The sequence below is a fragment of the Panthera onca genome, chromosome D3 (genome assembly GCF_046562875.1).
Source record: "Panthera onca isolate mPanOnc1 chromosome D3, mPanOnc1 haplotype 2, whole genome shotgun sequence".
NCBI classification, from domain to species: Eukaryota; Metazoa; Chordata; class Mammalia; order Carnivora; family Felidae; genus Panthera; species Panthera onca.
Genome location: NC_138350.1, coordinates 75,616,580 through 75,640,363, shown reverse-complemented (window position 1 = coordinate 75,640,363; position 23,784 = coordinate 75,616,580). Strand labels below are relative to the sequence as shown.

Below are 23,784 nucleotides of genomic sequence, written 5' to 3'. Positions count from 1 at the left end.
CATGGTAAGTGTGGTCTGGGGGCAAACACAAGGCCATTGGTCACTTACACTCCCTGTAGTTGAAGGTCTATGAGTATGGTCTCATGGCCACCACACCTTCTATCCCACCAGCTCATTTCAATTCTCCAGCCTCCTTGGCTCTTAAGTTTGCTAACTTCACTTTCCCACTATCCATCATTCCTCTGTGTCCTCATTTCCCTTCTCAAGCAATTTAGATTTCAGGGCCCATCCTTGGAATCACTCTCTTATAAATACTCCTAAGCCTCCTAACCTGGTCTCACTCTGAGAAGCTCGTCTGGTCCAGTAGACACTAGTAGATCTCTATTCCCCACAGCCTTCTTCCTAGCAGAACCCCCATCTTATTCATGGAGTTCACCACACTATCCTAAGCCAGTGGTTCTCAAACTTTGCTGTGCCTCAGAGTCACCTGAAAGGCTTGTTAAAGCACAGATTGCTGGGGTGCCTGGATGGCTCAGTTGGTTAGGCATCCGACTCTTGATTTTGGCTCAGGTCCCGACCTCAGGGTCACGGGATCAAGCCCCGGATAGGGCCCTGCACTCAGCGCAGAGCCTGCTTGGGATTCCCTCTCTCCCTCTGTCTCTTTCCCCTGCTCGTGTGCTCTAATAAAAAATAATTTTTTTAAAAAGGGAAGATTGCTGGGCTTCCATACCTATTCTGCTTTAACAGGCCTTCAAAGAGGCTCAAGAATTTACTTTATAAATAAGTTCTCAGGAGATGCTAATGCTGCTGGTCCAAAAATCCCACTTTGAGAACCACAGATTTAAATCCGTCCTAGTAATCCCATGCCCCCCCCCCCTCACTGTAATTGTCAGAATTTGAAGAAAACGCCCTGTGCTCTTTGGCTGGTGAAAGCTATTCCTTCTCTCCTGCTCTACATGAACAAGGAAGCAAGTGGACCCTAACTGCCAGCAGCTGTCATGTCACAACTGCAAGGCACGAGCCATAAGAAGGGACCGATATGTGAACAGCAGAGAAGAGAAAAAAGAACCTGGATCCCTGAAGAAATCAATGGGGCACGGAATCAACCATCCCTGGAGCTTGACCTACCTTTGAACCTTCCTTTTAGTTAAATAATTCATTTTCTTATTGTTTAAGCTGCCTTGAGAAAGGTTTTCTGTTACTGGCAAACAAAAACATCCTAGCTGGTACACCCAGGAAAAACCAAACCCTGAGCTCACCCAACTGAGTTTTGAGTGTATACCCACACCTACACAGCTGAATACTTAAAAAATTTTTTTGTCTCAAACCAAGTTGAATTGATTTATTTGAAAACAACTGTCGTGTGGCACCTAGGAACGCCCACCAATCTCCCTGGAACATTCCCTTCTTTACTTTCTGTAGCAGTTGTTTCATACTTTCTTCTGTCTTTTCAAATCACCCTCCCTCGCCCAACTCCTCAGTCAACGGTGTTTGCCCAGTAAGGGTGGAGGCAGTTAGAAAAGACCTACTCTGTCTCTACCACCCAGTCTATCAACGGACCTGCGTTTGTTCCTTCATATTCCACCTGCCCTCCTGTTAGAGATGAGGAAGGTCCCTGCTTTCACTGGAGGCCAACCGCTCTACTCGTGCTTTGGATTTCAATGCCTTCCTGTTTCCAAGGACTCTGGTCCTGCAATCATCCCCTTCTCTCCTACCATGTTGATTTGTCCCATTGACAAACAAATATGGTGGGATCACACGTCTTTCAAAAAATGTTCTCTCCTGACTACTCTGAGTCCCACTCCAGCTACTCCCTCTTTTGCCTGCTCCCTTTCCCACCTCTCATTAGGTCTCAAACCTGCTCCATTTGGGCTTTTTCAATGTCTTCCATTCTAATAAAATGGCACTCCCCAAGATCATTCTCCTGTCTCGCGGTGACCTGTATCAAAGGCAATAGTCTGTTCTCAATCTTCACCTACCTAGATCTTTTAGCAACGATTGACACAAGTAACTTCTCCTTCATTTTCAAACATGCCATGACTCTCCTCCACTGCACTGGCCTTTCGTCCTTAACTGGTGTCTCCTCAGCTGCCCAACTTCTAAGTATTGATGATCTTAAGAACATCTGTCTTCATCTCCCTTTCTCTATACCTACAATCCCTAAGGGTTCTCTTCTGGTCCCAGGGCTGTATATATAAATAAATTAATTTGATTGCTGTCAACCTCATACCCCCTGTCCCACAAGCACCAGACTCACACCCAACTGTCTACCTGATATCACCACTTGGATGTCTCCCGGACTCCTCAAACCTGGAGGTATACACATGAAGGAATTAAAAGACCCAAACAAGCCAACAATCATTGCAAATAATATGTAATAGTGACGCACATTGCCTGTAAAAATATATGGTTATCAGGCTATTAGGCCAGCTCTACATACTGTGTGGCTGTTGAGCAGAACTTTACTTACCTTAGTGTGTTTTCTTATGTACGTACACGTTAGGCATAATGCTTACATATTTGCAGGAAGCAAAAGGTCCTCCTTTGGCTTTGGTCTGATGATACGCTGTATATCTCACTTCTCACCGGCAGCAGGGGCACCTGCTTTTCACACTGTTGAGTGAGTGTCGAGTGTCGAGCTGTTGAGTGTCGAGCTCAGCCCTGTGGCCTAACTGGCCGCCATTACCACATTGATAAAATATACACAACATGAAATTCACCATTGTAACCATTTTTAAGTGGACAGTTCAGCGGCATCAAGTTCATTCACAGCTTGTATTAGTCTGCTCAAGGAGCCATGACAAAATACCACAGACTGAGCGGCTTCAACAGTAGACATTGATTTCTCACAGTTCTGGAAGCTGGAAGTCCAAGATCAAGATCTGGCAGGGATCCATTTCTGATGAGGGCCCTCTTCCTGGCTTACAGATGGCTGCTTTCTCCCTGTGTCCTCACATGGCCTTTTGTTCTACGTCTGCCCAGAGGGTTGGGGGGGGGGGGGGTTGATGAGGGAGTTGGGGAGAGAGAGACGTTGAATGATACAGCATAGGATTTAGACCCAGGGCTCTTTCCTCGTCCTCCCCCAGGGGTAGATTTCTTCTTCTTCTTCCCTTTCCCCCAGAAGCTATAGGCCCTTATCTAGGTCTTGGAGGTAGAGGTTTGTTGCCCTTTCCCCAGCAGCTTAAAACTTTTGCTCGGTACACAAAGAGTCCAGGCAGGGAAGTTTCATGCCGTAGGATCGTAGTGGCCAAACCCCTCCCATAGGCCCACACCAGTGAGGTTACCTCTCTCTAGTCTCCCACCCTGCCTCCAAAGTTCTTGTGAGCACCCAGTGGAAACCTCTGGAAAAGAGCTGCAAATGAGTGCCTACTTCCCTCGTGTTTGGGTTTCTCAGAGGTCCTATACTGTCATGCTAGGACACCCTCTACCCTTAGCGATCTGCTACAATTTTAGCTGATTTCTTCTTTTTTTTTCAAAGATTTTAAGCAACCTCTATGTCCAGTGCAGAGCTCAAAGTCACAGCCCTGAGATCAAGAGTGGCCCGTTCCACCGACTGAGCCAGCCAGGTGCCCCCTTAGCGATTTCTTCCGACCTGCTTCTAGGGTGACTAGTGCCCCTTCCTCCTGTGCTCTGCCACGCGTGGGACAGCCCATGCATCCATCCTTCCTCGGGGGTCCTTTCCCTCCTTGGGGTTCCCGCGACTTAGTTGCCTTGCAACATTTGCTGTGTGAAGCACTCAAAGAACGTTCTCGTGTCGATTACTCGGCTTTCTCCTAGCATCAGGGCAAGAATGACGTCCTTACCAGCGCTCAGCATCCTCAGTGAGAGAAGAGCCGTCACACAGAGGTGTGTTGAGGTCCAAACGAAGGCATGTAAGTGTGGCCACTTGATAGCGTCTATCATCTTCATAAAAATTACAGTTATTAGACTTACACGAGGGCAGCAGGCAAGATCTATAGGCATGCACCACGATCCGTAATAGCAAACAAGCAAGCAATGGGAACGATCCTCGTTTCTATTGTCGGTAGAGTCGATGGACAGAGAGATACCCATAACGGAATGCTACGTGGCGATCAACACACTACTGTGTTCGACCACGCTAAAATAATCGAAGCAACACGTCGAGCTAGGGAAGCCAGACGCAAAAGAGCACGTACGCTGTGATTCCACTTGTAGAAAGTTCAAAAACATGCAAAAAACTAAAACATATATGCTCAGGTATATCATCGAAGATAAAGCTACGAGGAAAAGCAAAAGAATGATTAGCATAAGCTTCAGAATAGCGGCTACCATTTTTTGAAGTAATGAGTTGGTAAAAGGCCAGTACAATTTAGGATTTCCATTTCCCCACGACAATTGTTCTCATTGCCTTAAAGGACTTTCAGGAAGGTCAGATGTAATAACCGCTGACGTATCGGTCTGATTAAACATTAATTTTCTAGTTCCAGAGGTGGAGCCCGAATTAGGTTCTTTTCCCCGTGGATGTGAGGACTTTACTCAGCAACACTGACTCGCAGAATATGTGAGCTTCATTGCCACATATTCTTGTCATGTTGGCACCCGGGGCATTAGATATGGAGCCTCTCCAGTAAAGGAGGGCATTAAGGACTCAAATTTCTCCTGAATTGAGCACCAGTTAGTACGAGCTGAGTGCAGAAAAGGGGGTGTGTGATCTCATATGACAGCTTAAGTGTCCTCCAAGAAAGCTGGATCCCATCCTGTCTCATGAGAAGAAGACCAGCCCCTGGGTCAGGAGGTCTTAATGGGTAGAAAAGCAGTGGACCGTCCAGGGACCCAATAAAGAAAGTCATGTTTCAAAACAGCGTGTGTTTTGACAGGGTCTAATCCACCATTCCTCTAAGAGATACCAGGAACCCCTCATCAAGACAGGTGGAAAGTACTTTGAAAAGAATCTAGTAAATCACTTACCCAGCATCTACTGAGTGCTTACTAAATGTCAGTCGCTCACTGCTCTAGGCTCTTTATAAATATTAGCCCATTTAATCCTCCTAATAATGGTAGGAGGTAGGTAATGTTATTACCCCGTTTTACAGAGAAGAAAACTTGCCCAAGGGAGTACTGAGTAAACAGGGGCTGGAATATGGGCTCCGGGGTCCAGTTCCAAAGCCCAGGCTCTTAACCACCACCCGGGGCTGCCTCAGGGTCTCCAGCAGCCCTCACAGTGCCTTCTGACTGTTCTATGGCTCAGGAGTTCTAAGGTCACCTGTTTCACTGGGCAGAGGAAGGGTCTTGCTCAACTTTCTCAGACAGTAGATGTTGGCTTGTTTTCATAGAATTTAACTACTGGCCTGGAGTCAGCAGCTGAATTTGCACAGTCCAGTGACCAGCCCCAAGCAAATGCCACTTGTGGCCCTCAGAGCTAGGAGGATTGTCCCTCCACCCTGGTACAGACTTTCTTACAACAGCCCCAGGGACAGAATCACAAGAAAGTACCAGAGACGGGATTAAAATCTGCATTAAAACGATCAGTCGAATCCAGCAGAGGACCAAAGGTCAGCAAGAAACGGTTCTCAGCCTTGAGTATTTGTGGACAACTCCTTCCAGGCCCCCACCTGTGAAATGAAAAGTGATGCCTCCGTATCCCTTAGAGAGCTTTGGAAACAATAGAGTCTTCTCCTCCCAACCCCCCCAAATTCCGATTCAGTACAGAAAGCTAGGGACAAATCGGTCTTGAATGATTCAAGATTATCGGGTTTTAGCATATACCAGCCTCAGAGGAAAGACAGAGTTCCGCACTACTGTGAGATTTGCATTAATGACACAATTAAAAAAAAAAATCCTACCAAATGTCCACATTTTTATAGAAGTTGTTGTAACCGTTGGTTAGGGGCAAACAGAAGGTTAGATCCCCTTCTCTTATAAAAAGATATGGTTTTAAGTTGTGGATGGCCAGGAAAAGGAGTTCTTTTTTCTCTCTCGCGTCATGGCTCACGTGTCAGATAAACGCCAGGCACCAAGTCCTCTTAAGGGGAACTCCTCCGATGACGGATGTTCTGTCATCCCCACTTTACAGGTGAAAAGTGAGATTGGGGGAATAAATGAATATTTTGCCAATGATCACAAAGCTCTGAAGGTCTGTCAGACACTAGATAAATACATTTCCATAGACACTTCCCAAATTTTTCCACTTATTCATTCACGCGTCTGCAGGTGCAGACTACGTACATCCATCCACTCATTCAACAAATATTGACTGAGCCATTTGTTTTTCCAACTACTGAGAACATAAATAAGTGTCAAGTATCCTCACGCACAAGGTTTTTTCCTGCTTGATTTGAAGCCCATTTTAAAATATCCCCCGTTTTTTCTTTTTAAAAATTTTTTACTTATTTTTGAAAGAGACACAGAGCATGAGTGGGGGAGGGGCAGAGGGAGAGAGAGAGAGAGGGAGACACAGAATCCGAAGCAGGTTCCAGGCTCTGAGCTGTCAGCGCAGAGCCCGAGATGGGGCTCGAACCCACGAACTGTGAGATCATGACGTGAGTCAAAGTCGGACACTTAACTGACTGAGCCACCCAGTTTTTTCAAAATTAGGGACCTTGGGGAGAATGGAAGGATGCAAACTCTTTGCAAATGAACTTGGGCAAATCCTGACTCGTAACTAATAAAAAAACAATTCTGCGCTTCTGAGCATCTGTCTTCATTCTACAATCAATACAATTTTTCCTTGACAATTTTTAAAGAATATTAATAGGAATATTAATATTAAAAGAAATCTTGAGAAAGGAACATTGTTACAAGCAAAATTCAGCTTTAAAGAAAGACAGAGAGGGGTGCCTGGGTGGCTCAGTCGGTTAAGCGTCCGACTTTGGCTCTGGTCATGATGTGGCAGTCTGTGAGTTCGAGCCCCGTGTCAGGCTCTGCACTGACAGCTCAGAGCCTGGAGCCTGCTTCGGGTTCTGTGTCTCCCCCTCTCTCTACCCCTCCCCTGCTCTCTCTCTCTCTCTCTCTAAGAAATAAACATTAAATTTTTTTTTCTTTTAAAAACAGAGAGGGATGCCTGGGTGGCTCAGTCAGTGAAGTGTCTAACTCTTGATCTCGACTCAGGTCATGATTGCGGGGTCGTGGGATTGGGCGCCGAGTGAGGCTCTGCACTGAGTGTAGAGCCTGCTTGGTATTCTCTCTCTATCCCATTCTGACCCTCCCTGCCCCATCCCATGCTCGCGTGCACATGCGTGCACCCTCTCTCAGGTTTAAAAAAAAAACAAGATTGAAAAAGAGAAGAATTAGAATAGATATCCATGTTTCAAAACCCTTTTTCTCAAACAGTATTGATGAGAGTGGGCTCCAGTCGTAGTTAATGAGTAACAGAAATGTACATCACTCAGTCCCTCCCCTCCCCTTACATATCCAGAAAAAACTGGTGTAACGTTGTCCATCTAAACCGCTATCATTTTAATTGGTTTAAACATTTATTATTAAAACAACTTTCAGAACAAGTTACATAATTCAGATTGTCTTCACCCGCCCTTTATTGCCCGATGCAAAAACTTTTCATAGCTGCGTGTACCTTTAGCATTTCGAATGGGAATACGTAAGTTTCTATGACTGTCCTCAGTCTATGTGCAGTTCGGTGATACTTCAAATTTCACATATTTTTCCCAAGTCCCTTTCAAAGGTGTGGCTGAATATACAAGGGCTTTGTTTTGGATAGCTGCACAATATTACCAGACGCCATCATTTAAAAACAAAAATGAAAACAAAAAAACACTGACCCGTGGAGTTTAGCTCTCGAAGTTTCCTTGGAAGGCATTTGGGCCAAATGTCCTATTGTACACCTGGTAAAGCTTAAGTCCAGAACCGGCTCACTCCTTTGCCCATGGCTCCCTCCCAGCATGCTGCTTTCAGAGCTCTCCTTGAGAACCGTGTCCCTCTGGCTTCCCCGGCCAGGGACTGAAGCCAGGAGAGGGAGGAGGGGAGCGGTAATGAGCAAGCCATCTGAGATCATCCATGCTGGGCCTCTGCAGCATGGTGGTATAGATTGGGGTAGGAGTTGGGGAAAAGAGGCCACACACACACACACACACACACGAACGCATGCCTGTATGCACCCACTCTTGCCACAGGATCCCAGTTTACTTAGACAAGAAAACAAGGGGTTAGACAAAGTGAGGCACGTATATACACAGGGGCAGGCTCTATGCAGAGGCAGCATACCCCTGGGCAGCTTTTCCTGGGTTCCCTTCAGGGCGTGTAGCCGTTGTTAGCTGAAAAGAAAAGTCGAGAACTTCATTCTCTCAGACTCTCAGGTATATGTGACAGACCCATAACGTCATGGAATTATAGTTGGGAGCATGCTGGAATCATGGCTGGAGAGGCATAGAGCTGCATGGCTGCCAAGAAACAGTGTACAGAATAAGAAGGCAGGTCATGGGTAGAGTCCCAGAATCTGGAGTCTAACTTTGAAAAGCCCTTTAAATGGTTCTGACGGGCATGCTGATTTGGGAAACACCGATGTGGCTCGCCTCCTTCCAGGGGTGGGACTCACTTCTTATGCACCCAGGAGCTTGACTTGAATGGCAGGGAGGTAGGGAATTAATTCTTATCTTCAATTTTGTTCAAGTTTATGTAATAAACATGGCTGGGGTAACAGGAATTATATAATAAACGGTTTGTTAAACTTTCCATTGGCTCAGTGTGGCCTTCTAGACATACCTTGTTGGGAAGGATCCAAGCTCTGTCAACAACTAGCTTCCTCCTGAAACTCACATCTTACTCTTCAAACTAGCTGACACACTACCTTTCCTGCTTTCCTCTGGGTTTCTGAGGGGAGTGCCCTCAACCACCCCCATTTCCTTTCTGTATTTCCCGCTATTCTTTCAAGACTAAGTTCTGGTGCCATTGTTTCCGGAAAACCTCCCCTTACCCCTGTGGCCTGGGTTAGGGGCCACTCCGTGGCTCCACAACAGCCTATGCTCACCTCTAATGCTGGAGGAGGAATAGATTTGGGGAAGTAGAATCAAGACCTCAGTTTTGTACACGTTACATTGGAGCCTTGGAGCACTCCAGCATTTGGAGGTCTAGAAGAAGGCAAAGACCAGTAAAGGATGTTGGGGAAGAATGACCCAACGCTGTCCATAACTGTTTCCGTCTCAAGCTTGTACATCTCATTCACGCCACGTCCACAGCAGTCTTCCTGACTGGCATCAGAGGGACCCCACTGCACACGGTGATTCAGGAACCCAGCTGACAGAGGCTTTGTCACCTGCCACGGTGACTTTCAAAGTCCCCCTGGGCATCCATCCATCCAGAGCCAGATGGAGAATGGCAAGGTAAAGAAGGACCTCCGTAACACTCTTAGCCTGGGACAGACACTTGTCACTTCTGTTCATATTCAATTGCAGGAACTAGTTTGTGCCCTGACCTCGGTGACAAAAGGGTCTGGAAAATGTAGTGCCTCGCTGAGCAACTGCCTCCCAGAAACATGCTTCTTTATGGGAAAGGAAGCATGAGTCATGGGTGGACATCCATCCGACTGTGAAACGGGCATCACAAGAGCTAACAGAAGCCAGCAGCTCAGGAAGCAGTGAATACTCCCGTCACTTAGATGAGGGCTGAAGGTTTCCTGATGGTTGATGGAGCGCTCTGGGGGGAGTGATGGAGTCAGGCATGGGAAGGGAGTAAATGTGTATACCCCCTCACAAATCAAAGTGCAAAAAGCATGATTTTTATGTATTTCCCCCCTGGAAGATTGGTGGATTTTGTTAAATTTATCCAGGATTTTGGGTTGCAGTGATGTATCTGATTCTGGTCTCTCTATACCATTAAAACGAGCAACAAGCAATCAGAGCCTTCCCAAGCTAATGCCGAGAGGGCCAGACAATTTTCTGATCTCAACTATTTCCACAGTTCAGATCTTGCCACAGACCCAAGGATTTAATTCTCCTAGCTACCAGCTCCCTCTTCATGAAAGCCATTATCTTCAGTTGCCTTCTCTGATCCCTTTGTAGGAAAATCCCCACTTGTCGGTATGGTGGCCATTAGCAATTTGAAAATTTACCCCTGAGAGTGTTGCTTCTACAGAGAGGAGCCATTCGCAGCCCATTTATGTACCCTTTGTTATTAAAAAAAAAAAAAAATTAGGTCATTGGCCCCTGTCTTTACTGCTGAAAGTGGATTGACCATTAGCAGGAAAATATTAGGGGCTAAGTGGAATCAGTTGTAGACCATTCTCAAAGACCATTAGCTTTGCATTGGGTGGGGGAGGGGCAGTTGGTGTTGACTATTTATTGTGTAGTTCAATTGCCTGCATCTTTCCCCTAGAGGTTGTAAAACCTTTGAAAGCAATGAGGGTAAGTTTTAGAAGACGCATGAAAATATACAAGCAAGATGGAGATAAGGTTAGCTAATAGGAGGAAGAGTTGATAGCAAGGGCTTTATTTTACTCCTGATCAGGCTGATTTAACTGCCTTCTGACTCCGTATGTTATTTCCCTTCCTCTGAGCTTTAGAGTTAATCATAAATAATGTGCATCCATTCATTTCGCCCTAAACGCAAATATCAGTCCTGGAACAAATATTTAAATAGCACCAATCAGAACCTTTTATGTTCTTTTATCAAACCCCAAAGTAAATACAGCTTCAGAAAATACTTTCTTTTCTGCAAATGTCATTCTGAAATCTAGCTCACAGGCTATACGGGGTTTTAACTTAGCCTCTGGCTTTCCCACGGAGGAAACAGAGGCTAGGGCAGTTGGGATGGGTTCAGTTGGGATGGAGGTACCATTGGAAATAAAACCCAGGTCCCTCAACTGCTGGCCTTGTGCTCCGCTCCCCTCCCTCCCTAAGTGCACCCATTCATTTCTTGCGGCGGGGGGGGGGGGGGGGGGGGGGGGGGGGAAGTTTACAGTAAAAGCCGAATCCACAAGACTGGCTCCTGTCCCTCTCCTGGTTTGACAGGGAGAGGGGACATTAAAGGAAAACAGCCATCTCCTCTCATTGCCACAGAGGGGAAGATAGCAACCTGTCCATTCCTGGCTTGGAAGGAAGGGACAAAATCCATTGCTTCCTAAGAATTGGGCAGAGTGGGAGTCCCTTTTCGCTTGAATGCTATGAGGAAGGATGGGGTGGGGAAGAAGAGGGAGAGGAGGAAGAGGAAAAATCCCTTCTTACAGGAGAATGGATAGGGACACTCATTCTCTACTAGAACCTGAATTTATCTGTCCCCCAAACCCCGATCTGTCCCCTTCTCTGCAGCACCGCTAGCCCTAGTCCAGACCACCATCACTTGGCATCTGGCCTGGGGCAACAGACTTTCAAATTGACTTCCCTCTTGGCTTGCCTCCCCCAATCCAGCAACCACACCGCAGCCCCGCTGAACTTTGCAAAATGGGGGTCTGATGACTCCCTGTGGGAAATCTCCACCGGAGCAGGAAGAAGCCCACACTTTACCACATGACTCCCGAGGTGGTTGGTGATCTTACTTGGGCGCTCCTTCAGCCTTATCTCTTGTCACCCCTCAATGGAACTTCCCAACAGGCACTCTCTGGCCCCTAGACCTCGGCCTTGGCTGGTCCTGCAGACTGGAGCATTCTCTCTCCCACCTACTCTCGGCATACTTGTTTCACGTTTGTCTCCCCCGATACCTCGTAAGCACCACGAGGGCAGAGTCACATCTTTCTCTGCCGTTGTTGTACTCCTAGCTTTAGCATAATGCCTTGGACTTCGAAGGTCCTCTGTAAACGTACAAAAATTAAATGAACAAGCAAGTGACGCTCTACCTGTCTTGCAAAGCTCACAACGGAAGTTTCTTCCACCAGGGAGCTTTCTCGTGATTCCCAAAGTATAGAAGGTGCCAACCCATGTGCCCCCACATACCTTACGCCACCACGGCACCTCTCACACTAAGGTGTCATCGCCCAGCTTCTCTGTCTCTCCCTCCCGCCCCCCACCGGGCCAGGTGCTGAGCTCTGGGGGCACAGAGAACATGTCCGTCTCGCCCACTGGGCTATGGCACCACCTACCTGAGGGCCTGGCAACGCATTCATACCCAACGTTTGTCAAGTGGGTGGTTATACGCCTAACTCTTCTGATTCCCAAGTTGGAGCCAATGTGTCTGCTTTCAAGAAGAGTGGGAAACATAGTGTCCCCATCACTGTCCTCCACTTACTGTTCATTTCAGGTTGGGCTCTGTGAGAAGCACTCCACACACGTCATCAGGTAGGTCCATGTCCTGCCAGCTTGTGAACACGGCTGAGGATGCTTGTCTCCTTATTTCCCAAATCATCATGATTTTTTTTTAACGTCTATTCGTTTTTGAGACAGAGAGACAGAGCATGAACGGGGGAGGGGCAGAGAGAGAGGGAGACACAGAATCGGAAGCAGGCTCCAGGCTCCGAGCCGTCAGCCCAGAGCCCGACGCGGGGCTCGAACTCACGGACCGCGAGATCGTGACCTGAGTCGAAGTCGGACGCTTAACCGACTGCGCCACCCAGGCGCCCCCAAAGTATCGTGATTTTGATAATCACTTCCTCCAAGTACCAATGTCTGTCCAACTGTCTTCCTCTGTTTGCAGGAGCTCTTGCCCTTTCTGGTGTGTGAATCTTTACCTCTCTCTCTCTCTCATATGTTCTCTGCTTCTTTATGTAAAGCTAACATAAATTATTATTTGGCTTTGGGTCAATTATTCAACTCTCTTTTCCTTCCGTCACTATACATTGGAGGGAATACTACTACCTCAGAGGATTATTGTGAGAATTAAAGAACCTCATACATATACAACACAGAGAACCACGTATTAAGTTCTGATGCTGGTGCTGCTGGTGCTGTTGCTGTGCGGACCAGCCTTCCTTGCCCCAGCTCAGTCTCACGGGAAGCTTCCTCCCCCGGAAGCAGTCAGCAAAGAGAGCCAGCATCTCTGCCTGCGTCCAAACTCCCAGGAGATCCAGCGCAGGGCAGGCGTTCAATTGGCTACGGTAGGGGTCTGGGGCAGGGGGTAGAGATAAAGTGCAGGACTATATTACCTGTTATGAGCTAAATTGTGTCCTCACTTACCCCCAATTCACAGGTTCAAGCCCCAGCCCCCAAGGTGATTGAAAAGGGCCTTTGTGGGGGCGCCTGGGTGGCGCAGTCGGTTAAGCGTCCGACTTCAGCCAGGTCACGATCTCGCGGTCCGTGAGTTCGAGCCCCGCATCAGGCTCTGGGCTGATGGCTCGGAGCCTGGAGCCTGTTTCTGATTCTGTGCGTCCCTCTCTCTCTGCCCCTCCCCCGTTCATGCTCTGTCTCTCTCTGTCCCAAAAATAAATAAAAAAAAAAAAAAAAAAAAAAGAAAAGGGCCTTTGTGGAGGTAACTAAGGTTAAATGAGGTTGTCTGGGTGGGGCTCTCACCCAACAGGACTGGGGTCCTTACACGAAGAGGAAAAGACACCATGGTCGAGCACCCACAAGAAAGACCGTGTGAGGACACGGGCAGAAGGAGGCCCTCTGAGAGCCGAAGAGAGGTGTCAGGAGAAAACAAACCTGAAGACACCTCGATAGCAGACTTCCGGCCTCAAACGGGGAGAAATCAACTTCTGGTATGTAAGCCCCCGCTGCGGGCAGTATTCCGCCGGGCGGTTCTAGCAAAGTCCTACACGACCCCAGGACAGTTGTTGGCTCTCATCTGTTTTGTGGGTTTCGGAGTGTGATTCTCACGATCTTAGACCGACAGAAAGAAGTTTCCTTCTAAAAATAGCGCCTGGGAGGAGGTAAGTGAACTGCAAATGACAGCTGTCATTTTGCCGCTGCTGTTGTTTCTGTTGCTGGCGGTGGTCACGTCGTCACAGTTAGGCTCCTGGCGGAGATGAAGGGGTTGCTCAGACGGCTCTATAGCATAGAAGGTCAGACACCCTCAAAAGAAAGCCAGAACTATGTGTCCTCCACACACAAAATTTGTGTTTGAGGTATAATTGGTATATGACATTGTATTAGTTTCAGATGCGCAACCTAATGATTTGATATTTGTGGCTACTGCAAAATGGTCACCATAATAAGTCTTGTAACACCCGTCATTATGCACGGTTGCAGAAATTTTCTTTTGAGAACTTTTAAGATCTACTCTCTTTGCAACTTCAAATATATAATATTGTTAACTATACTCGCCATGCTATATGCTACATCCCCAGGATTTCTTTTATAACTGGAAGTTTATGCCTTTGACCCTCTCCACCCATTCTCCTGCCCCCCACCACCTCTGGCAACCATCAATCTATTCTCTGTTTCTATGGGCTCTTTTTTTGTTATTGTTTTTCTTTCCATTAAAAAAAATTTTTTTTTAACATTTTATTTATTTTTGAGACAGAGAGAGACAGCATGAACGGGGCAGGGGCAGAGAGAGAGGGAGACACAGAATCAGAAGCAGGCTCCAGGCTCTGAGCCATCAGCCCAGAGCCCGACGCAGGGCTCGAACTCACAGACCGTGAGATCGTGACCTGAGCCGAAGTCGGACGCCCAACCGACTGAGCCACCCAGGCGCCCCTCTTTCCATTTTTATATTCTATTTTTGAGAGACAGAGACAGAGAACAGGCAGGGGAGAGGCAGAGAGAGAGGGAGACACAGAATCTGAAGCAGGCTCCAGGCTCTGAGCTGCCAGCACAGAGCCCAACTCAGGGCTCAAACTCATGAACTGCAAGATCATGACCTGAGCCGAAGTCAGGCACTCAACCGACTGAGCCACCCAGGCACCCCCTCATTTTTATATTCTACATAGGGGTGAAATCATATGGTATTTGTCTTTCTCCGGCTTATTTCTCTTAGTATAATGCCCTCAAGGTTCATCCATGTTGTTACAAGTTGCAGGATTTCCATATTTTTTATGGCTAAATAATATTCTATTCTATATCTGTATCTGTATCTATATATCTATATCTATAATAGATATATTATATCTAGATATATATCTCAGTGGACTCTTCCATTGTTTCCATCTTTTGGCTCTTATAAACAATGCTTCCATGGACGTGGAGGCGCATATGCTTTTTTGAATTAGCGTTTAATTTTATTCAGATAAATACCAGCAGTGGAATTGCTAAATCACATGGTAGTTCTTTTCAATTTCTGGAGGCGCCTCCATGCGGCTTTCCATAATTGCACCAATTTACATTCCCACCCACAGTGTCAAAGCTTCTCTTTTTCTTCGTATCCCCGTCAACACTTATTTTTCGTCTTTTGGAGAATAGCCATTCATTCTAACAGGTGTGAGGAGTTATCTCCTTGTGGGCTTTTTTAATTGAAGTGTAATTCACATAAAATGTTATGTTAGTTTCAGGTGTGCAACATGGCGATTCAACAACTGTATACATTACTTAGTGCTTGCCACAGTAAGTGTTCTCACCGTCTGTCACTATATAGCAATAGCACAATATTATTGACTGTATTCCCTATGCTGTACTTGTCATCTCCGTGACCTATTTATTTTATAACTGGAAGTCTGTACTTAATCCCTCACCTGTTTCACCTTTCCCCATCACCTCCCTTCCTCCCTCCCCCACCCGCAACCATCAATTTGTTCTCCGTATCTAAAAGTCTGTTCGATGTGGTTTTGATCTGTATTTTCCGGGTGATCGGTGATATCGAGCACCTTTTCAGGTTCCTGTTGGCCATCTGGATGTCTTCTTTGGGAAAATGTCTATTCAGATCCTCTGCCCAGTTTTTAACCGATTGTTTGTTGTTTTGCTAATGAGTTGTCTGAATTCTTCATGTCTTTTGGATAATAGCCCCTTATCAGATGTAGGATTTGCAAATGGTTTCTCCCATGCAGTAGGTTCTCTTTGCATTTTGTCGGTGACTTCCTTTGCTGCGCAGAGCTTCTCAGTTTGATGTGGTCCCACACAAGAATTTTTCGATCTTGAAATTCCATGGGAAATTGAAAATGATTTGTTTGAATTCAAAGTTAGGGCTGATGAGAATGAAGACAGTAAAAATGGGGAAAGCGTTTAGAAATGAAAGCCCGATAGTAATGGTGAGCAAGGGTGAGAGGAAAAGACTTAAAGGTGAAAGTTTTGGAGCAAATAAGAAGGAATAAAATCACCTTAGGTAAATAATTGATAGAAGTTTATTCACTGATAGAAACATCCTGTATATTTCTCATATCAGTGTAACAAAATACTTTCTGTATAAATTTTTTTTTTTTTTAGGCAAACAAAAGGTCTACTCTCTTCCCTTTTTCATTGTAACAAAGCACTGCTGGCCTTGTGAGTCACTGTGAATTATGTCGACCTTCTGTTTGCCTCAGAATCTTGCCATCATTTCTATGTTGTTCTATGAGAAAAGTATGCTTGCATTCCAAATGCGTTTGGGATCATAGCATGTCTATAAATTGGGACAGCTGATTTCCAGTTTTAATAAGAGGCCGTGGTTCCTGCCAACACTCAGAGGCTGGTGTATCATGTCCCGTAATTAGGAAAAAATAAACTATCCGGTCACAGCTGAGTTGAAATTCATTCTCTGCCTCGTAAATGTGTTCTACATGCGGAAGGCTAACTTCACCCCTGTTAAACTCTGTTAAACTCTGATTAGTGAGCTTTCCTCTTTAGTTTTTGCGTATTCCAAAGTTCCTACAACAATCTCTATCTCATTCTTGCGATCAGAAAAGCAATATAACAAATACTTTTTAAAAAGAGGGACTCTGGAGTTTTCTTTCATGTGATTGAAACGTAAATAAATCCATCTGGCACTGAGAAGATTTCATTTATTCCTACCTCTCTGGAGCAATGCCACAAACTTCATTTGTAATGTACCAAGTTTATCTTTGGATGGAGAATTGCGGAACAATGGGGAGGGCAGGTGTCCTTTATTTGCGCATAATCTCATAAACTTCAACTTATTCTGTGCCCTGTTATCACCAACACCTGCATGACGGGCTGGGGCAAACAAAAGAGGCTTTCAGGGGCAGAAAACTATCCTTATAAAACTCCAAAGTCAAAGTTGCGTCTTTGTTGAGTGCACTCAGCTAGCTGTGGATTTCTTTTCTCAATCATAAATAATTCACACAGTTCATGAACTTAAGAATGTGAAACACTTTGCAGTGAAAACTTTTTGGGTCCTTCATCTGTACGCTTTTCATCTCGGAGCCCTCACCGGTCGCTAATTGCTTTTTTCAGTTTCAGGGACATTCTTCCAGAATTTCTTTAGGCATGTATGAGCATATAAGATCTCGTGTATATTTTAAGCTGTGGATAATCTAAGGAACACTAGTAGAAATGATCTTCTTCCAGGAGTTTTTCCTTTTGCGTGTAGGAAAAGTTATTATAGTGAACCTTATATGGTTTTAATTTTCTAGCAATAGTAGAGACAGCCGTGCCTACTAATTAGTGCTTAGCTAGGCATCAATAGATCTGCGTTTAGTTTAAAATATGACTCTGGGGCACCTGGGTGGCTCAGTCGGTTAAGCATCCGACTCTTGGTTTCAGCTGAGGTTATGATCGCGTGGTTCACGAGACCAGGCTCCACATTGACTCTGAATCAGGCTCCACTCGACCCCTTCCCTTCTCTCTTTCTTTCTCTCTCTCTCAAAAATAAATAAACTTAAAGGGGCGCCTGGGTGACTCAGTTAGTTAAGCATCCGACTTCAGCTCAGGTCATGATCTCAATGGTTCGTGAGTTCGAGCCCCGCTTCGGGCTCTGTGCTAACAGCTCAGAGCCTGGAGCCTGCTTCAGATTCTGTGTCTCCCTCTCTCTCTGCCCCTCCATGCTCGTGCTCTGTCTTAAAACTAAATAAAACATTAAAAAGGGGGGGGTGCCTTGGTGGCTCAGTCGGTTAAGCGTCCGACTTTAGCTCAGGTCATGATCTCGTGGCTTGTGAGGTAAAGCCCTGAGTTGGGCTCTGGGCTGACAGCTCAGAGCCTGGAGCCTGTTTCAGATTCTGTGTCTCCCTCTCTCTGTCTCTCCCCTGCTTGCACTCTGTCTCCTTCTCTCTCAAAAATAAACATTTCAAAAAGTTTTTAATAAATAAACTTTAAAAAGTAAAAAACAAATAAAATATGACTCTGAGCTATAGTTCTTTGGGCTTCAGCTGAGAAAAAGAATGTGCATCTATTACTATGAAATGGGGGTAGATGTGCCCGTGCCCTGAGAAGTACAAGCTCCCAGACAAAGAGAAGGAATCGGTGATTACCTTTGCGTGGACTATGGTGTCTTCTAATCTTCTTTAATAATAAATGAACAGCCTTAAATTGTGGCTCAAGACTATTAAACTAAGTTTGCAAAGCAGGACACAGCTATCAGGTATAATCTGTATAATGAACTCATTAACCAACCTTCTTTTATTGCTTGCAAATGTCACTACCATTAGCCAAAGTTTATTGAACCTCCGTAATGTGCTTTCTACCATCCAAAGTGAGATGACTGACTTGGGAGAGATCTCTGGACATCTAGGATGTCTGAAAAGGCCATTGGTAACCAGCCATAGAAGAGATAAATGGGAATTTGCTACAGAGGCAATGGTGGCGTGCCCTCTTTCTCTCAATATATCTGAGGATGCTCATTTAATTCAATAGAATTTCACAGCCTTGTTTTGCATAAATCAATATTAATTTATAGGTTATATTTTAAAAGCCTTGTCCAGTATCTTTGATCAATGTAGTCTGTCGAAAGCATTTGCCTCATTTGCTTTATTATGTATTTGTCTAACTTTATCATATATAATATACATTCCATGATATATAAATATTATAAATGTATTTACATTTATAAATGTATAAGCATATGGTAACTTTATAGATACATATTTCTAAACATTTAAAACTAAGTTGCAGAATCAGGCTCTAATCCTTAAAGATTAAGTATGATTATTTCCTAAGAACAAGGACATTCATTTAAGTAATCATAATATAATTACTAAAATCAAAACTATAATCTTGAAATAATTCCATTATCTTGTTTGTGGATCTTATTCAGATTTCACCAATGGTCTCAAAAATGTCCTCCTGTAGAGTAATTTTTATTTTTCTAGGATGGAATCTAATCCAGGGTCACTCAAAGCATGTGGCTTTCATGTCCCCTTAGTTTTCTTTTCTTTTGGTTTTTAACTAATTTTATTTTATTTTAAGTAATTTCTTTACCCAACGTGGGGCTCAAACTTACAACCCTGAGATCAAGAGTTGCTCTCTCTACCCACTGACCCAGTGAGGCCCCCCTCCCCTTTCTTTTCGTTAAAATGGAACCATTCCTCAGCTATTGTCTTTCATGATATTGGCATTGTTGAAAAATGTACTTATTCTGTAGAACGTCCCCCAGTTGGTGTTTGTCTAGTGTTTCTTTACGATTAGGTTCAGGTTATAAAAACCGAGAAGAATATGATACAACTGATGCTATTATCCTCTTAGTCCTTTTAATTTCAGTCTTTCTGGTGCGTGTAGTGTCATTTTACATCGCAGTTGTTGTTGTTGTTGTTGTTTTCCTTGGAGACTCTATTTTCAAATAATCTCTACACCCGACATGTGGCTCGAACCCACAACCCTGAGATCAAAAGTCTTGTGCTCTTCCAACTGAGACAGCCAGGCACCTCTACGTTGTAGTTTTATTTTATTTTATTTTATTTTATTTTATTATGTTTATTTATTTGTTTTGAGAGAGACAGACAGAGGCACGTGAACAAGTAGGGCAGGGGTAGAGGGAGAGAGACAGAATCCCAGCAGGCTCTGTACTGTCAGCACAGAGCCCGATGTGTGGCTCGATCCTACAAACTGTGAAATCATGACCCGAGACGAAATCAAGAGTCAGATGCTTAACCAACTGAGCCACCCAGGTGCCCCTACATTGTGGTTTTAGTTGGCATGTCCCTCATGACTAGTGAGGTTGTACATATTTTCATGCTTCTTAGCTATTTGGATATCCCTTCCTTTGCCCAATTTCCCCCTTATTGTCTCTTTCTTGTTGAATTGTATGGGTGTTCGGCATATATTCCCAATATACGTTCTTCTTGGTCTGTGTGTCACAAATATTTTCTCCCACTTTGTGGCTTGCTTTTCACGCTCAAGGAAATTTATTAAACCTTTTATGTTTAAAACATTGTGTTCTGCTGTAAAAATCCTTCCCTATTGTTAATATTATCTTCTACAAACACTGTTGTTTAGCCTTGCACGATCTATGATCCACCTGTTATTAACTTTTGCATATGGTGTAAGGTAAGATCAAGTTTCATTTTCTTTATATGAAGGTCCAATTGCCCAGCACTGTTTATTGAAAAGGCCATCCTCTATTGCTCTGAAGTGCTGTCCTTGGCCTAAATCCATTGTCCATGTTGCATGGTCTTTCCTGGAGTCTCGGTCTCTTCCATTAGTCTCTATCCATTGTTACCCCAACACCATCCTACCTCATTGCTATAGTTTCCTAAGTCTTGATATTTAGTGAAGTATGGCCTCCATCTAATTTTTCAATAATACCTTGTCTATTCTTAGTCCTTTGCATTTTGATAAAATATTTAGAATTGGTTTGTTAAATTCTGTGATGAAAGAAAGAAAAACACTGGGAGTTTTGATCAGAATTGCATCACTGGAGAGAATTGACATTTTTACGATATTGATTTACCAATATATGAGTATGGTTTATCTCTCCGTATACTTAGTGGTGTGTGTGTGTGTGTGTGTGTGTGTGTGTGTGTGTGTGTTTCTCTCAATAATGTATTACAGTTCACTGTGTAAAAACATCATTTGTTCATTTGCACATCTTTTGTAATTGTATTCCTACATATTTGATTCTTAGGTTATTAGGATGTGGGAATGCAATTAACTTTTCTTTTTTTTTATTTTTTTAAAAGTTTCTTTATTTATTTTGAGAGAGAGAGAGCGTGCACGTACACAGGAGGGGCAGAGAGAGACAGAGAGAGAGAAACCCAAGCAGGCTCTGCACTGTCAGCATGGAGCCCAGTACAGGGCTCAAACCCACAAACTGTGAGATTATGACCTTAACTGATGCCAAGAGTCAGACGCTCAACTGACTGAGCCACCCAGGTGCCCCTGCAGTTCAGTTTTATTTTATTTTTTTTTATTTTTTTTTTTCAACGTTTTTTATTTATTTTTGGGACAGAGAGAGACAGAGCATGAACGGGGGAGGGGCAGAGAGAGAGGGAGACACAGAATCGGAAACAGGCTCCAGGCTCCGAGCCATCAGCCCAGAGCCTGACGCGGGGCTCGAACTCACGGACCGCGAGATCGTGACCTGGCTGAAGTCGGACGCTTACCGACTGCGCCACCCAGGCGCCCCTGCAGTTCAGTTTTAAAATAGACATTGTACATGGGTCACCTTGGTGGCTCAGTTGGTTAAATGTCTGGCTCTTGATTTCAGCTCAAGTCGTGATGTCACAGTTCCTGGGATCAAGCCCTGCATCGGGCTCAGGGCTCACAGCATGGAGCCTGCTTGAGATTCTCTGTCTCCTTTTCTCTCTGCCCCTCCCCTGCATGCATTCTGTCTCTCCCTCAAAATAAATAAATAAGCATTGAAAAATAAAATAAAATAGACATTGTATGTAGCACACTTGCTGAACTCAATTAGTCTAAATATTTACTTGTATATTCCTTTGGCATTTGCAATTGATAGAATCTTCGAATAATGTCAGTGTTATTTCTTCTTTCCTAAAATTTTTTTCCTATTTCCCTATTCTTTATGGCCTGCCTGGGGCCTCTAGCACAGTGTTGAACAGACTTGGTCACACTGGAAATCCTTGTGGCACCATGGAGCTATGCCTCTGAGATCCCCCTTCAGAAATGAGCCTGATGTTGGGAGTGTGGTTAGCTCACAGCCTCCGACTGCAGACGGCTTCAGGATCTCCTCCAGCTTCTGAGCTGGGGCCAAGCAGTTCCAGAGTGGCTTCCAGCCAACAAGTGAGCATGGCAGTGGTGGAAGGGGTCACTTATTTGGGCAGCCTGGGGTTCCCCTATGGGAAATCTTTGAGACACAGCTCCCCATTGGGTTGGTGAAGATATCCCCAGAGCTGCACTGCGATCGATTGGAGGCTGCTCCCGTCTCTTGTTCGTCCCTCCCCTCTCCTACCACATGCGTCAGAGCCACACTGAAGCCTGCGGCTTTCTCTGCCCAATCCTGCTCCCTCTCGATCTTTCACACGCGTCACCTCCAACAAGTACTTTGCACTTCGAGATCCATCTTGGCGTCTGCTTCTCAGAGATTAGTCAACACACTTTGCCTTATTCTCAAAACCAAAAGAAAAAAAGTTTTAACATTTAATGATTAATTATGGTGTTTAGTATAAGCTTTTTGTGAATGCTTATGATCAGATTAAGGAAGTTCACTTCCTGGATTGCTAGAAGCTTTCTTTTTAACCATAAGTGGGTGAACTTAAGCAAAACCCTCTCTACGCCTGTTGAGGTGATTACGCAAATAGTTTTTCTCCTCTGTTCAGTGAATATAGAGAATTACAGCGGTTGATTTTTGACTGTGAAGCACATCTTGCTTTCCTGGGGGGAAAAGTAAGTTGATCATTATGTATATTGGCCTTTTGCGTATGGCTGCAATCTGTAAATATTTTGTATAGGATTTTTACATCTAATGTTCCTGAGTGAAATTAGCCTGGAATTATCCTTTCTCATAATGTCTTGTCCAATGTTAATATCAAATTTATACCAGGCTCATAAAATGAGGTGGGGAGTGTCCTCTCCCCCAGCATAAATAGTTTATTGTGAACATTCTAATGTCGCACTAGGGGACTCGAGTGTTCACTCAGGAGTACTCTGCATGGGGGGGCCAGGAGTGTACTGAAAATATAGCGTGTGAAAATATGGGTTGCTGAGGAGCAGACTTCATGCCATAGCCTTGGTCAGCTAAGCTACGTTGGGCAGGAACAAACTAGGCCAGGCCAAGAACGCTTAGTTCTCCTTTGGCCAGCCCACACCTGGTTTCTTGTCCTTCCTCATGCTTCCTCATTCATGATCTTGTTGGGGAGAGGGAGGTACGAGGAGGCAAGAAGCTCTTTAGCTGCCAGCCAGATGCTACCAGCTGAACATTGGGTTCCCAGTCTGGTCTTTGGCTGGGAAGGCGTCCAAGGACTTGGACCTTCATTGTAGTATCTTCAGACTGGTTGGCAAGACAGACATGGCCCTGCCCTGGGGCTGCCCTCCCTCTGCGGCGTCCAAGAGTTGCTGCGTGTAGCAGAAGGTGCAAGCAGCATGTGGCCTATGGCCTGCATGCCACAGAGGGGCCAGTAAAGAGCTTCCTTCATGATGCACTTGACCCCGTAGAAGTGCATATCATAGGAAATGGAGTACGTCCCATCATGAGTTGCCTTCACTCTCAAACAACCAACGAAGTCCTGTGGGTTAATTTTGTACCGGTCAAAGGTTTTGCAGGCCACTTTGATCTTCTTGGCAGTCTTATGGGAGGGGGAAATTAGTACCCAGTCCCTTGCATCAAGACAAGCATGGGGTTGGCACCTCTCAAGGGTTTCTCCCAGGCTTTCAGTGTTCTCCCCCCTGCACGTGGGACCTCAGCTGCTCTGATGGGGACTGCTATTTCTGTCCCTTCTGGAGGACCACGGACGCTGTCTTGTCTGTCAGGGTTTGGAACTACTCTTCTGTCTTTACTCTGCCGTCTTCCTCCAGCACCAAGAAGAGGGTTTGTCTGCCAGCATCAGGGTGTCCCTGACCTGGAAGGAGATCTTCAAGGTGTCACAAAGCCCTTCTGCCTGCTCTGGTCGGCACTGCCGACTCTGCAGGGCCCCAGACTGGGCTCCAGCAGCAGCTACAGGGTCACCACCCATGTGTCACTGCCACACATCTGCTGAGGGACTCGAAGTAGAAAAAGTTGAGGAACTTCGTGGCATATTCCAACCTCATCAGCCAGACTGGGTTGGGCCACCCCCCACAGCCTCGTCACCTCCCCACCATAATGCCTTTG

The 23,784-nt window shown here is 45.2% G+C and overlaps 1 pseudogene; it reads right to left on the bottom strand.

Annotated features, from left to right (window-relative positions):
- Positions 1-22,946: 22,946 nt before the first annotated feature.
- Positions 22,947-23,518, bottom strand: LOC132665020 (lipid transferase CIDEC-like; annotated as a pseudogene).
- Between the last annotated feature and the right edge of the window lie 266 nt (positions 23,519-23,784).